Below are 13,828 nucleotides of genomic sequence, written 5' to 3' on the forward strand. Positions count from 1 at the left end.
TCGCAGGTCCTACTAATCCCTCGTCTGAGCTCCCTGGATCTTTTCCCCTTGGGAGTTGTCAACATACCAAAAATATTTGTATCCTCTGCATACCTACTGTTATTCCTCCTTCTCATCCAGGCCATTTCAGAACACGAACCTCATGGAAAAAATGGAATGGAAGCTGAAAGGGCTAAATAATACCCAAGAAACGGATGCATTGCACCCATCTTTACAGTCACAATTTGCAAATCCAGATATTATGCTGACCCTTGGAGTGCTTTCATTGAACAGAGCCTCTGCAAGACATTGTGAATTGGATGGACTTGTAGATCATTATGAACCAGCACCTTGATCAAGAATGCCGTTTTAATTATACTCCAGGGCTTTTAAGGAAGGGCTGACTCCTTGAACAGAAGAGGTTTCAACAAGTCTTTGGGTCACACATATCCTTAATTTCTCTCATACTACAAGTTGCTGTATTTTTGTGCATGAACTGGTTTTAATGAATACACACTCCACTTCTAATAACTAATTTACTGGCATTTGAGTGGAAAACAAAACACTACAATGTTGGCACTCTGACAGAAAGAATTCCTTAAAAGCTCCCTGACAATACATTTCCAGTGCTGACCAATTTGGAGGGGGAATAGCACTCAAACAGTCATGGCAATAATTTACTCAGTGTTCTCATCAAGATCTTCCTTGGCTGTTATTTGACTGTGCAGACAAAATGATATGAATACAACAGCATATAATGAGAAGTATAGCAAATAAGCTAGAATCAAAAGTGAGAGGGAGAGAATAAAGTTAGTGAAATAACAGGTTATCATACCAGCCTCATATCATCAGGAAATAAGTGACTTAAGCTGATTGGATTTAACCAATCCAATTTCCCCCATTTTTTTTGAGGATACCTACTACATGCCTGACTCTGTTCTCAAAGATGAAGCAAGAACAAGGATTGGGGTGGAGTCTGAATGACAAATTAAAAACAAAGGGAAAATTATAAAAGACTTTGCTTCAATCCAGCTAGACTGGAGCATGTACACTAGTACAGATAGAAACAATAATGGCGGTACGGTACCATGAGCGTAGAGGGCAGGTGGGGGGAGAAGGGGGAGAAAGGGTGAAACCAATCACAATAATCAATATATAACAATCCCCCCAAGGGGAAAGAAAAGAAATGTGTGTGAAGGGAGACAGCAGATGGTGTAAGATATGAAAACAATAATAATTTATATTTTACCAAAGGGTCATGAGGGTGTGAGGGTGAGGGAGGGAGGGAAAAATGAGGAGCTGATACCAAGGGCTCAAGTAGAAAGAAGATGTTTTGAAAATGATGATGGCAACGTATGTACAAATGCTGTGGATACAATTGATGTATGGATTATTATAAGAGCTCCCAATAAAATGTTATGTTAAAAAATGACTGTTTCAAAGCATGTACCTCCACTTAGTTGTTGAGATCAGGCATGGTGGCAAGATACAAGAGGGTTCACATCCCAATACAGAAGTGAATTTTGGACAGAATAGCACAGGCTGCCTTATTTTTTTAAGGTAAACATATTACTGTTATTTTAATTCTGACCCATGGAAGCCCCTGTGTGTCAGAATAGTACTGCACTCCACAGGGTTTTCAACGGCTAGTTTTACACAGGCCTTTTGGCTGAGGGAAATCTGGGTAGGCTTGGACCTCTGTCTGCTTAGTAGCCCACATGTGTTAACTGTTTGCCCACCCTGACAAACTTAAGTCTTGTTCATAAGTTCTTAGAACTTGTGCTTTTGTGAATGAAAGCAGTCCTATACTTGTTGTGTACATTTAATGTAGTATTTAAGTATTTCACTTTTTTACAAGAATCTATTTTTAAAATTAAGGCTGCATCTTGCTATCCAATGACATCTTAGAAGGATGGAAATAGGATTCTCTATAAATAGAAGCAATCTCTCTATATTTTAAAAGTCAATACAGGGAAGGACAATGAGTAAGGAAGACAGAAGAAGAATTGACTTTTGAATTATGGTGCTGGAGACACGACACTTGGACATGTTGTAAGGAGAGACTAGGTCTTGCAGAAGGCTATCACTCTTGGTAAAATCGAAGGTCAGTGAAGAAGAGGAAGATTCTGGGCAAGATAGACTGACACAGAAAGTGTTTCATTCTGTTGTGTCACTGAATTAGAGTTGACTTGATAATACCTAACACCATGACAACTATGAGGATGGCGCAGGGCCAGGGAGTGTTTTGTTCTATTTTCAACTCACAGATGGTTGCTATGAGTTGGAACCAACTTGACGGCACTGTGGTAGTTATATAATCATTTGTCAATATGAAAGTTAAGAGTGAAGGGGTGGAGTCTACTCTGTCAACCGGGTCACAGCATGAGGCCTCTGTGGGCATCGCCTTCCCCTGAGGATTCTGGGAAACCTCTGGTATTTCCTCCACAGGAGAGATTCTCTCTTACTACTTCACTCTCTTGGAGACGCTCTGCTGAATAGACACATGGCGCTACACCCTGGGAGCTGGAGAAGCAACGAGGAGACCCCTGCTGGCACTGAGAAGCTTACAACGCTGCTGGATCCAAAGACCTTCTACCCACTAGCCTGTGATCGTCCTGCACTTGGTGTCATTGTATGTGTTTTGTGAGTTGGAAGAGGACTTTATAGATTGGTGTCAGGCACATGGGCTAATATCTGACTTATGGGCTTGGACTGGACTGGGTTGGCATGCTTTTTTAATGTACAATTACCCTGTATATAAAACTCTCTCTCATACACATAAGAGTGTTTCTATGGATTTGTTTCTCTAGTAAACTCAGGCTAACACAGGCGCCTAACAAAAAATAATAAGGCAGTATGTGATTAGTCATCTGTCAATGAGATAGGCTTACATAGGCAAAAAGGGCATTTCTGGTATTGGTAATGGGGAGGAACAGACAGAGCAGCTCCAGACACAGGACTGAATCTGGCCTGGAAATGGGATAGTTGCGTTCAACTGAGCTGAGCTTATTTACAAGACTAGTAGATGGCCCAGTAAGAAAAGCAGGTAGGCCTTTCTCTTTTCAGGAAACGTATGATACTAGGTGCCCTATATGCAAATAGTCATAACTACTTGATTAGGGGAGCCACCCTAAACAAAGTCATGGGCATGACCCAGGACTGGTGCTATGCAGCTATCTGGAAAAACAAATAGGAAGTTGAGAAAAGGCCAACGTTCAAGAGTCCTAAACCAATAAGAAAGAACAAGCCAGAAACATGTTATAGACAGGTCCTGAACCTAGACAGGTTCAGTACAGGGTCCTTCAGTCACTATTGAGAATAGACATCGGCAGGACTACCACAGCAATATGCGACTCTGTGTTCTTCGGGGGTATCTGGGGACAGTCAGAGACTGGCAATTGTGAGGGTAAATACAGGAAAACACAAATTCCTTATTAGATTCCTGCATGGGCTTAGTAGTGATCGAGGGTAGAAATTAATCTTGCAGCTCCTTCCAGGAAAGTGTTTTCTTAGCAAAAATTCAGCAGCTCTTGGGAACTACAATACAATGGCGGTGGAAGGACGTGTCTTTAAGATGAGCTTATCATTCTCCATGCAACTCCCTTAGGAGGAGCCAGATCTCAAAACTCAGGGGCTGGGATGCTTGGATAGAGTTCACCCTTGCCCTTACCCCAACAGCTGCCAAAAATAGTATTAGCAAATGAAGCTGTCTCCTTCCGTCAGAAACCCTAAGGGCCACTTCTCCTCTGTCCTATAGGGTCGCTATATGAAGAAACCAACGTGACGGCAATGGACACTGTCTGGTCAGTACTTGGTATAATCCATTCAAATTTTATGAAGGTAAATATTATTGCCCATCTCCATTTTACAGTTGAGGAACTTGAAGTTCAGAAACATTGAATTGTCTTTCTCTATTTCACACCACTAGTACTTGGTAGAGGCAAGATTTGCTCGTGAACACGTCTGACTCCAAAGTTGATGTGCGCACTTTCCACTTCGCATGCAGCTAGCACCTTAAGTAGGGGTTCTGGTTGTGCAATGACAGGCCCTATTCTCAAGCAAAAGACACACAGACCTCAAGGGATCCACCATAAATGTATTGGGAGGGATTTGGTGAAGCAAGGAAGATGCTGCCCATTCCACCTCCAGCCATGGCCAGACTTTGCCTCCAGCACACACTGACAAACTGGGGATCAGAATACAATGCCTTAGGCCTGACCTCAACATAATAAGTTGTGAAACTCTAGCCCCCAGGGTAACTCATTTCAACCTCACCCTCTAAAATATACTGCTATATTCACGTTCACTATACACACACACACAAAATGATGACTGTTTGAACCTATTGTGGCATCAACAAGGAGCACAATTATTATTCCCATTTTAAAGAGATAAGGCTACTGTGCCACAAGAAATGTTAATAATTTGTCCATTGTCATAGAGCCAAAATTCAGCGTCAGTTTTCTGACTAGTTTCTACACATTTGTGTCCTTTCTACAACTTCATGTTGTGCTTTGTACAGCTTCTCATGTGGTATGGATTCTCAACAAATAATCAATGACATCTACTGCCTGGCTCCCATCCAAAAGGAGAACACTGAAAATGTGTTCCATGCATCTGAAATTCATGGAATCTGATGAACAGATAAATGAGAAAAGTAAAAAATGTGTGCCAGCTGCTTAATATTCATCAGTTTGCATCAAGCAGCAAGCACCAACATTGAAGCAATTCTATTTTCAGATGCTGTTAAATAAATTATTCTCCTTTCTTTGGTATGACAATAATAGTAATCATTTTTCCTGACTATTCAAGACAGGACTGCTTTACCCCTTGAGGATTCCCTGGAGCAGAAAATATTGAGCAAAACTGGGAAAATATATCAGCAGTAAGAATTTCTGAATAAACTGTATTGAGGGAAGACCTGTCTGGTCAAGATAGCAAAGGAGTTGATGGAAAATCACGAATGATAGGATAAATGACAATGAACAAAAATAAAGGTCTCCTGAAGGTTTTCTTTTAGTGAAAAGAACATTGGTGATGTAGTGGGTTAAGTATTGAGCTGTTAACCACAGGTCAGTGGTTCAAACCCACCCATGGTTCACCAGAAGAAAAAAAGAGAGACTGTTATCTCCCATAAAAAATTACACTCTCAAAATGCCTGAAGTAGTTTTACTCTATCCTATAAGGTCATTGTGAGTTTAAATAGACTCAATGGCAGGTTGGTGGTTTTGTTTTCTTTTCGTTTTTTGTCTGGCTTAGTGGTACACTAATTAAGCACTCGGCTGTTAAACAAAATGTTCACAATTGACACTCCAAGAATAAAGATGTGGCAGTCTGCTTCTATAAGATTATAGCATGGAAATTCTGAGACAATTTCACTCTGTCCTATGGGATCCCTATAAATTGGAATAGATAGGACAGCAAATGGATAAGTGGGTTAGTGCTAGGGTCGCTTTTTGCCTTGAGGTTTACTTACCCCCATATTGTTTTATCTAACAAGCATTTTCAGTTAACGGGACTAAAACAGATCTGCAAGGAAATCTAATTTATTAGAAAGTGTTATGAGCAGACCAAACACTATCACTAATGATGTTAAATCAAATAATTTCTATTCTTATTAATAGGGAAATGTGGCAGACTACTGTTTCTCCAATTAGAAAGAATACCGGGCAGCTTATTTCTCTTATATAATCACTCAGGCAAACACTGTTCCTACAACAATCATTCCCAAAGTAATCTACCCAATATGAAGAAGGAGAAGAAAAGAGATTTCCTAAGGTGGCATGAGGAGAAAACCTGCCTAATTTAGAAGAGTTCTTTTTTATTATTATTATTTTGGGTCTCAGAAAGGCTTTTTGCAAGCAATAAAGAATGTTTCTTTGTTTTACTACTGGTTATTGACTGACCACTTATCAATACAATGTTTAACATTTCTCTCCTAATCCTATTTTTGTAAACATCTAATGTAACCACACTTAATTGGAAGAGATAAAATTTATTTCTTTAAAAAGTTGTCTTGTTAGAGTAAATTATAAAAGTTACTGGTTATATTTGTTCTAATAACCTAGCATTCTATGATGCTCATCGTCCCTACAAAATTGCTGAAGACAAAATGGGTCCATTAGCAAATGTGGTGAAAAAAGCTAATGGTGCTCAACTATGAAAAGATATAACATCTGGGGTCTTAAAGGCTTGAAATTTAACAAGTGACCCTCTAGCAGAACAGCAACAACCCCACATGGAGGAAGCACACCAACCAGTGCAATCATGAGGTATCAACGGAATTAGGAAACAGAAGACACAAAACAAACAAACATATTGTTGAGAATGAGGGGTATTGGAACAGAGGCCCCAAATCCATCTGTAGACAATAGGGCATTCCCTCACAGAAGAACCATAAGGAAGGGATGAGTCAACCAGGGTGCAGTATAGCTCCGATGAAACACACGATATTCTGCTTGTTCCTAGAGGTTTCCTCACCCAACCCAACCCTCACTATCATGGCCCCAGTTCTGCCTTTCCATTCTGGGTAGACTGGAGCGTGTACACTGGTAAATATAAGAGCTCACAACACACGGAATCCAGGTTAGATAAACACCTTGTGGTAGTTATATAATCTGTTATCAATTTGAGAGGATTACCAATTAAGGAATGGAGGCTAGTCTATCAATCATTGCATAGCCAATGAGGCCTCTGTGTGGGCCTTGCCTTCCATAAGGATTCTGGGAATTCCTATATTTCCTCCTTGGAGGCTGGAGACACTCTCCTCACTCCATGGGGGGCACTGCAGCTGACAAGACCCATGGAACTATGCTAGTGACCTGAGCTGGAGAAGCCACACGGAGACCCTTGCCAGCACTGAGATACTTGCAACACCACTGTGTCCACAAGACTTTTCACCCACTGACCTGTGTTCTTCCAGAATTAGGCATGTTTATGTGTGTTATGAGAGTCTAAAGAGGACTTTATAGATTGGTATGAGACATATGGACTAATATTGGACTTATGGACTTGTCAGACCTGGGCTGGGCTGTTTTCTCAATATTCAATTGTTCTTGTATATAAAGCTCTTTCTTATACACATATGCGTGAGTGTCTTTGAATTTGTTTCTTTAGTCTGCCCTAACACTCCCCTCGGGAACAGATATGGGAATAGAGATACCAGGAGGGGGAGGGAAAGGTGGGGGAGAAGGGAACTGATTGAAATGGTTGACACCTAATCCTTGCCCCCAGGGAGATGAACAACAGATACATGGGTAAAGGGAGACTGCAGTAGGTATAAGATGTGAAAACAATAATAATTTATAAAGGGTCACAAGTTGGCGGGAGGGAGGGATAAAAGAAGAGCTAATACCTAGGGCTCAAATAGAAAGTAAGTGTCTAGCAATGATGACGGCAACATACGTACAAATATATTTGATAAAATTGATGTATGAAATGTTATAAGACTGTAAAAGACCTCAATAAAATAGTTTTATAAAAGTTACTGGTTATTAGGATTTTATTATGGCAAGTCTAGAGTGAAGGATGTATACTGGTACAGATAGGAACTGAAAACACAGGGAATCCAGGGCAGATGAGCCCCTCAGGACCAGTGCGGAGAGTGGCGATACATGGAGGGTGGAGGGAAGGTGAGGGAGAAAAGGGAACAGATTACAAGGATCTGCATATAACCTCCTCCCTGGGGGATGGACAGTGGAGAAGTGGGGGAAGGGAAATGTCAGATGGTGTAAGATATGACAAAATGATAATAATTTATAAATTATCAAGGGTTCATGGGGGAGGGGTGTGAGGAGGGAGGGGAAAAATGAGGAGCTGATAGCAAGGGCTCAAGTAGAAAGCAAATGTTTTGAGAATGGTGAGGGAAACAAATATACAAAAATGTTGACACAATGGATGGATGGGTGGATTGTGATTAGTTGTACGAGTCCCCAGTAAAATGATTTAAAAATTAAAAAAGGATTTCTCTTAACCCAAAGATTGGCAGTTTCAACCCACCCAGCAGCTATCCAGGAGTAATACCTGGTAAGATACACCTGCAGTGATGGCGGTGGTTATGGTTGCCAGGTACCATTGCATCAGCTCCAACTCAAAGCAACCCTGTATACATGATAATGAAACACTGCGGGTTCTGAGCCAGCTCACTGCTGTTGTGTGTGAGCCGTTGTTGCAGCCATTGTCTCATCTCCTTGGCAGTCCTTCTCTTTTTACTAACCTTCTTTTTTAAGTATGATGTTCTTTTACAGGGACAGGTCTCTCCTGACAACATGTGAAAGTTAGGTGAGATGAAGTGTCCCCATCCTCATTTCTAAGGAGCATTCTGCTTGTACTTCTCCAAGATTACAGCCCAGAAAATCCTATGGCACTATTCTTCTAGCACAAAGATTCAAGATGTGTTGAAATCCACTTAGCAACATGTCTAACATGGGCAGTTGGTTTTTGGACATGGAAAAAAGTACTGATCAGAAAGGGGAGGGGACATTAGAATAGATTTTGTCCTCAAAATAAAAAGGAAAGAAAGATTAGCAACCTGGACGAGTAGGGCCTGATGAGTCTCTAAGGCACACCAGGTGGGCCTTTCCTCACTCTGCCTTTTTTGGGCCCATAAAAAGGAGAGAGGTGAAATGTGCCCGAATGCATTTGACAACAAGCTGTGGAATGATTCCCTAGGATGAATGGTTCCCTGTGTCCCCAGGCTGCTTGCTGTGGAAGTCTTAAATGATTTTAGAAACTAAACTGTTGTAAAATGTCAGCACTGGAGCTCCATAAATCCTCAATGTGAATTAATTTGTAGACAAGCTTCAGGATGAGTCCTAAATCTAATCAATGTCTTGTGTAAATTTCAGAGTAGATTAAGCTGTAACTGCTTATGATCAAGGATTAATGAGAAAAGTATCATATTGTAACTGTGCACACATTTAATTCCTTCAAATCTTGCTCTGAGAAATTATCTACTGAATAACTTCATAGTTATTTTTAAATATATACAGATAAAATCTCTATATGCTAAAGGAAGCTAGAATTAATTAATATTTGTACTTAGATCTCAAAGACATATGGCCATTGCTAAAAAAATTTGGACCAATCAGGTCTAGATATCTCCATATTACCAAAGATCAGGGTATCTAAATTACAGGATGAGCTTTAGAAGGGCAAATTGCCTTTTAAATAAAGTTTTAAGTTGAAATGACAACAGAAATATCACACTCACAATTCGTATTCACTCTTTAATTTAAAAGTTTCTAAAGATTATACCATAAACTATTTAACAAGATCCAAGATGAATTGTTGTGGGGAACTGTTTTTTCTACCTATTATTCTTTCCCCCATAATGACTAGGGTAATGCTGGGCTCAAGGTAGACATCAATTGTAATGCAATTTAGTGCATTACATTAAGTGTCTTATATATAACGAAGGGGATCATAGGCTTGCATCTTGGTGTCAGTGACATAGATTTAATTCTGTCTTCTCTTTAGAACTTGCTCTTTTGCAATGAACACTATTTAGGGAGCTTCAAGAAGTGACTGGGATTCTGAAGTTGAGAAACAAGAAGAGACCAGGTAAGACTATATTTTCAGGGAACATTTCAATAGTTTGTTACTCGAGAAGCTTCTATGACTGTATAGAGCACAAAGAGACCAGGCAAGGATGAGGCTTGGCAAGTGAAGCAAGGATGTTGATTCCCATTTTTGTACACAATCAGAAAATGGAGGGCAATCTTGACTTTTGGGTCTACCTCACTGTCCCTCAAATTCAGAATATCAACACATCATATCCTTCCTCCATCACTTTGATTTACATTTCTTTTTCACTGGTACTCTATTCTCTGAATCATCTCATCTCAACTAGGGTGGCATACAAGTGGGCTTCCAAAAATTTGTGTCCAAGTGCTTTATCATCCAAATCAGGACACTTGAGAATGAAAGGTGGATAAATCATTATGCCAAGATAAATGGTTAAAAGCAGAATACGTGGCCAGATTCCTTGTCACATATGATTTTTCTTTCCCATTAACCAGTGACTAAGTCCCATCACTTGTTCCATCTATATTTGCTGAACATGTGCTTTCTGACTCCAGACTAGTGCAACCCTCATCCATTGCGCCAGCCTGATCTTCCTGGTCTGCCCCGTGCAGCATGTTATGTCTAGGTTAAAATCATCCAGGGCTAACAAAATGACTGCTAAGCACAAGAAAGTCCTCCCTGAAACTGCCTGATCCTGAGCCCTAGATTCCACACAAGCTGAAACATCTCTAGAGTGCTCACTAATTAGTATGCTCTTAAGTGTGACTTCCCTTCACCTTTCTACAACTCTTTCTTCATATTTTTACCACCGCATTTAGTATAGGATATTATAAATAAATGGAAGGCAAATACTGAGTTGGTCTTATCCATTTACGTATCAGATAGATAGATAGATAGATAGATAGATAGATAGATAGATAGATAGATAGATAGATAGATGATAGATAGATAGATAAATGGAAGGCAGATCCTGAGTTGGTCTTATCCATTTACTTATTCTCCATGCTAAACACAGAGCTTTGTACATAAGTGCTAAATTAATACTTTTGAAATTAACATACATTTATTTTTGCAGGTTAACTACTAAGTTAAAAGAAGATATAGGTCTAGAACCTAGATCTACCTCCCCAAGTAGACCATCAGTTTATTGTAGACACAAAACATATTATCACACAGCACATAACAAAGCAGAGGCCCATAAAACATTTTTTTGCAAATGAGTTGCTCTCAAGTTGATTCCAATCGATGTTCTTTCCCAAGTTTCAGAGTAGATTCACATTCCACAGGGTTTCCAAATCTATGACTGTTTGGAAGCACATCTCCAGAGTTTTCTTTCAAGATGCCTTGCAGTGGGTTCAATACACTGGCCTTCCCATCAGTAAAGAGTATAACCAAGTGTGCCATTGATGGACTACAACTCAGTTATTGCCATCAGGTTGATGCTGACGCATAGCAACCCTATGAAAAGGTAGAACTTCCCATAAGATTTTCTGAGACAGTTCCTCTTTACAGGAGTAGAATGCCCCGTCTTTCTCCCATGCAGTGGGTGCTGGTTTCAAACTGCTGAGCTTGATGTAAGCAGCCTAATTGATAACCACTATACCACCAGGGCCCCTAGGGACTCCAAGGTACATAGTAACTGCTTATGTTTCAATGAAACGGTCGACTTGAAAAATATCCATTGAAATTTGCCACTTCATAAAGGTTCTGCTCCTGGCTCTTTCCTACTTCCACCCCTGTATCCCAAGGTGCTCACCCTCTGCTTGGGGGGGGGGAGGGGGTGTCTCAGGAAATAGCCAGATGAAGTTTTAAGAAACAGATAAGTACATCGAAGATGACAATGAAGCAATAGGTTGTGTCCCCAGGTTTACGAGCTCTGAGAAGAAAAGAGCGTATAAATGCTGAAGCATGGAGTCTCCGTGGAAGTAGCTCCGGATCTGGTCCTGGGAGGCCAGGGAGCATATCCATAGGCACAGGAAAGGCGAGGAGGAAAGGCACTGGAGGTGTGGAAAGTCAAAAAGGCATAAGGATTGCTACATGTGAGGTCACAGAGAAGACCAACCTGCATGTTCATTTGCAATAGTGGGAGGAGAAGGTCATGTGGAAGCACATTCTTAAGGGTCTTGAATGTAAAGCTGAAGTTGCCTGGAGACAATGGAGAGCCCGAGCAGTTTGTGAGAAGAGGAATAAAATGATAAAATGTTTGCCTTATACGGCACAATTATTAAAAAGTCTGTATAAAACTAAGCTTCTGGGTTTACCTGAATGTATATATATGCTTTCCTGACAAAAACCATGATGTTTTCCATTTCTTCATGCATATAAAAGATGGACATTGAATTAAAAAGAGCAAAGAAGAATTAATGCATTAGAATTAAGGGGCTAGTGAAGAATGTAGAAAGTACCTTGGTCTGCCCAAAGAACAAACCAATCTGTCTTGGAAAAAATACAGCCGGAATGCTCCTGAAAATCGAGATGGCAAGATTTTGCCTCACCTACTTTGCAGAGATCAGTTCCTGGAGAAGGACCTCATGCTTGCTAATGTGGAAGGACAGCCACGAAGAGGAAGGCCCTTGATGAGATGGATTGACATCATAGCTCCAGCAATGATTCAAGCATAAGAATGACTGCGAGGATAGTACAGGACCAGGCATTGTTCCCTTCAGTCATGCATGGGATCACTATGAATCGGTACCCATTTGAAGGCACCTAACACAAACAAAAACAGCATGTGCATCAACACAGAGGTATTTTCAAAGCTTTTTTTCAGGGTTTCTTTGGACCATGGGATTTCATACCTTAACGTGACTATATTAGGAAGATGGATGTTATGTCTCAGATCTACTACTTCATAGTGGATAAGTCACTGTACTACGATGCATTCTCATGTCCTTAAACATGTCCAGCCTCCCTCCAAACTCTAGTCCTGACTTTTACAATGATGATGAGCAAATGATTCTAAGGTAGCTAAAGAAAGACTCCAGTCTGGCCTATGATGAAAATTGCAGTGACAGTTGTGAAACCACTGTATTCCTCTGCCTTAATGATCTCATTATATCTTTAACATTAGATCTGCAACAAATCAAAGTGACAAAGGCAAATGCACTAACAGAAAAATGTGCAGATGACGTAAAATGACCAGTTTTAGCAAAAGAAATACAAGTGGTCAATAATCATATGAGAAAGTGGAAACCTTAATCAAAAACTCCCTGCCATCACTTCAATTACAATGCATAGTGACCCTATAGAACAGGGTAGAACTGCCCCTGCAGGTTTGAAAAATCAAACTCTTTACGGGACTAGACAGCTTCATCTTTCTCCCACTAAGCAGCTGGAAGTCTCAAAGTGCTAATCCCAACTCGTCATCACCACACCACCAAGGCTCCTTCAATGGTAATTAAAGGACATAAATTAAAATTAGAATGAGATAGCATCCTTTTTCTTTTGTCTGACAATATGGTACAAATTTAGACTGATAATACAATGTGTGACAACGGTTCCCAGAAACAGGATTTCTCCTACATCCTGGTGAGTGTGTATTGGTGCAAACTTTTTGATAGTCAGCCTGGCTATAATGGTCTTCAAAATAAGCATGCTCTTTGACCCACAGGGAGACTAACTGCATCATTATTTGTAATAGCAAAAATATAACTAAAAATCTACAAAGAAGGATCCAACAATTGAAGACTGGTAAATTTATATCTTTATAAGTCCATGAAATACAGAAGTACATATCTCACTGACATCAAATAATTTCTCACTCAGAGTGACCCTATTGAACAAGGTAGACCTGTCCCTGTGGGTTTTCTAAGACTGTAAATCTTTAGAGTAGATGAAAGCCTCATCTGACTCCTGCAGAACTGCTGGCGTTTCAAACTACAGACCTTGGGGTTAGCAGTCCAATGCCTTATCCACTATGCTACCAGGGCTCCCAGAGGAATATATAAGGGGATGGAAAGATAACTATCATATAATGTTCAGTAGGAATATATCATACATAACTGATGGTATTTTGGAAAATATGTAATTGTTTGTGTGTATATGTACAAATGTATGCATATGTGTGTATGTACAAGGGTAAGTCACAAAGTATTGCTACTGTGGTTCCAGTGCATGGATTCATCCAAAACAAAAGGTGGGTAAACTTGCCTCTAGTATCAGTGAATGACTATAGACAAGTTTTCTCAGTAATACACACAGTCTCAGGATGCCTTAAAAAAATATGTTCAACCAAAAAAGTGGCTCTTGAGGGGATCTGCTGGGCCAGTTAAATTCAAGGCAGACAGGTCATCTCAGAATGTTATGATGAATATGTAGGGGAACT

Source organism: Tenrec ecaudatus, chromosome X (genome assembly GCF_050624435.1).
Source record: "Tenrec ecaudatus isolate mTenEca1 chromosome X, mTenEca1.hap1, whole genome shotgun sequence".
Classification (NCBI taxonomy): domain Eukaryota; kingdom Metazoa; phylum Chordata; class Mammalia; order Afrosoricida; family Tenrecidae; genus Tenrec; species Tenrec ecaudatus.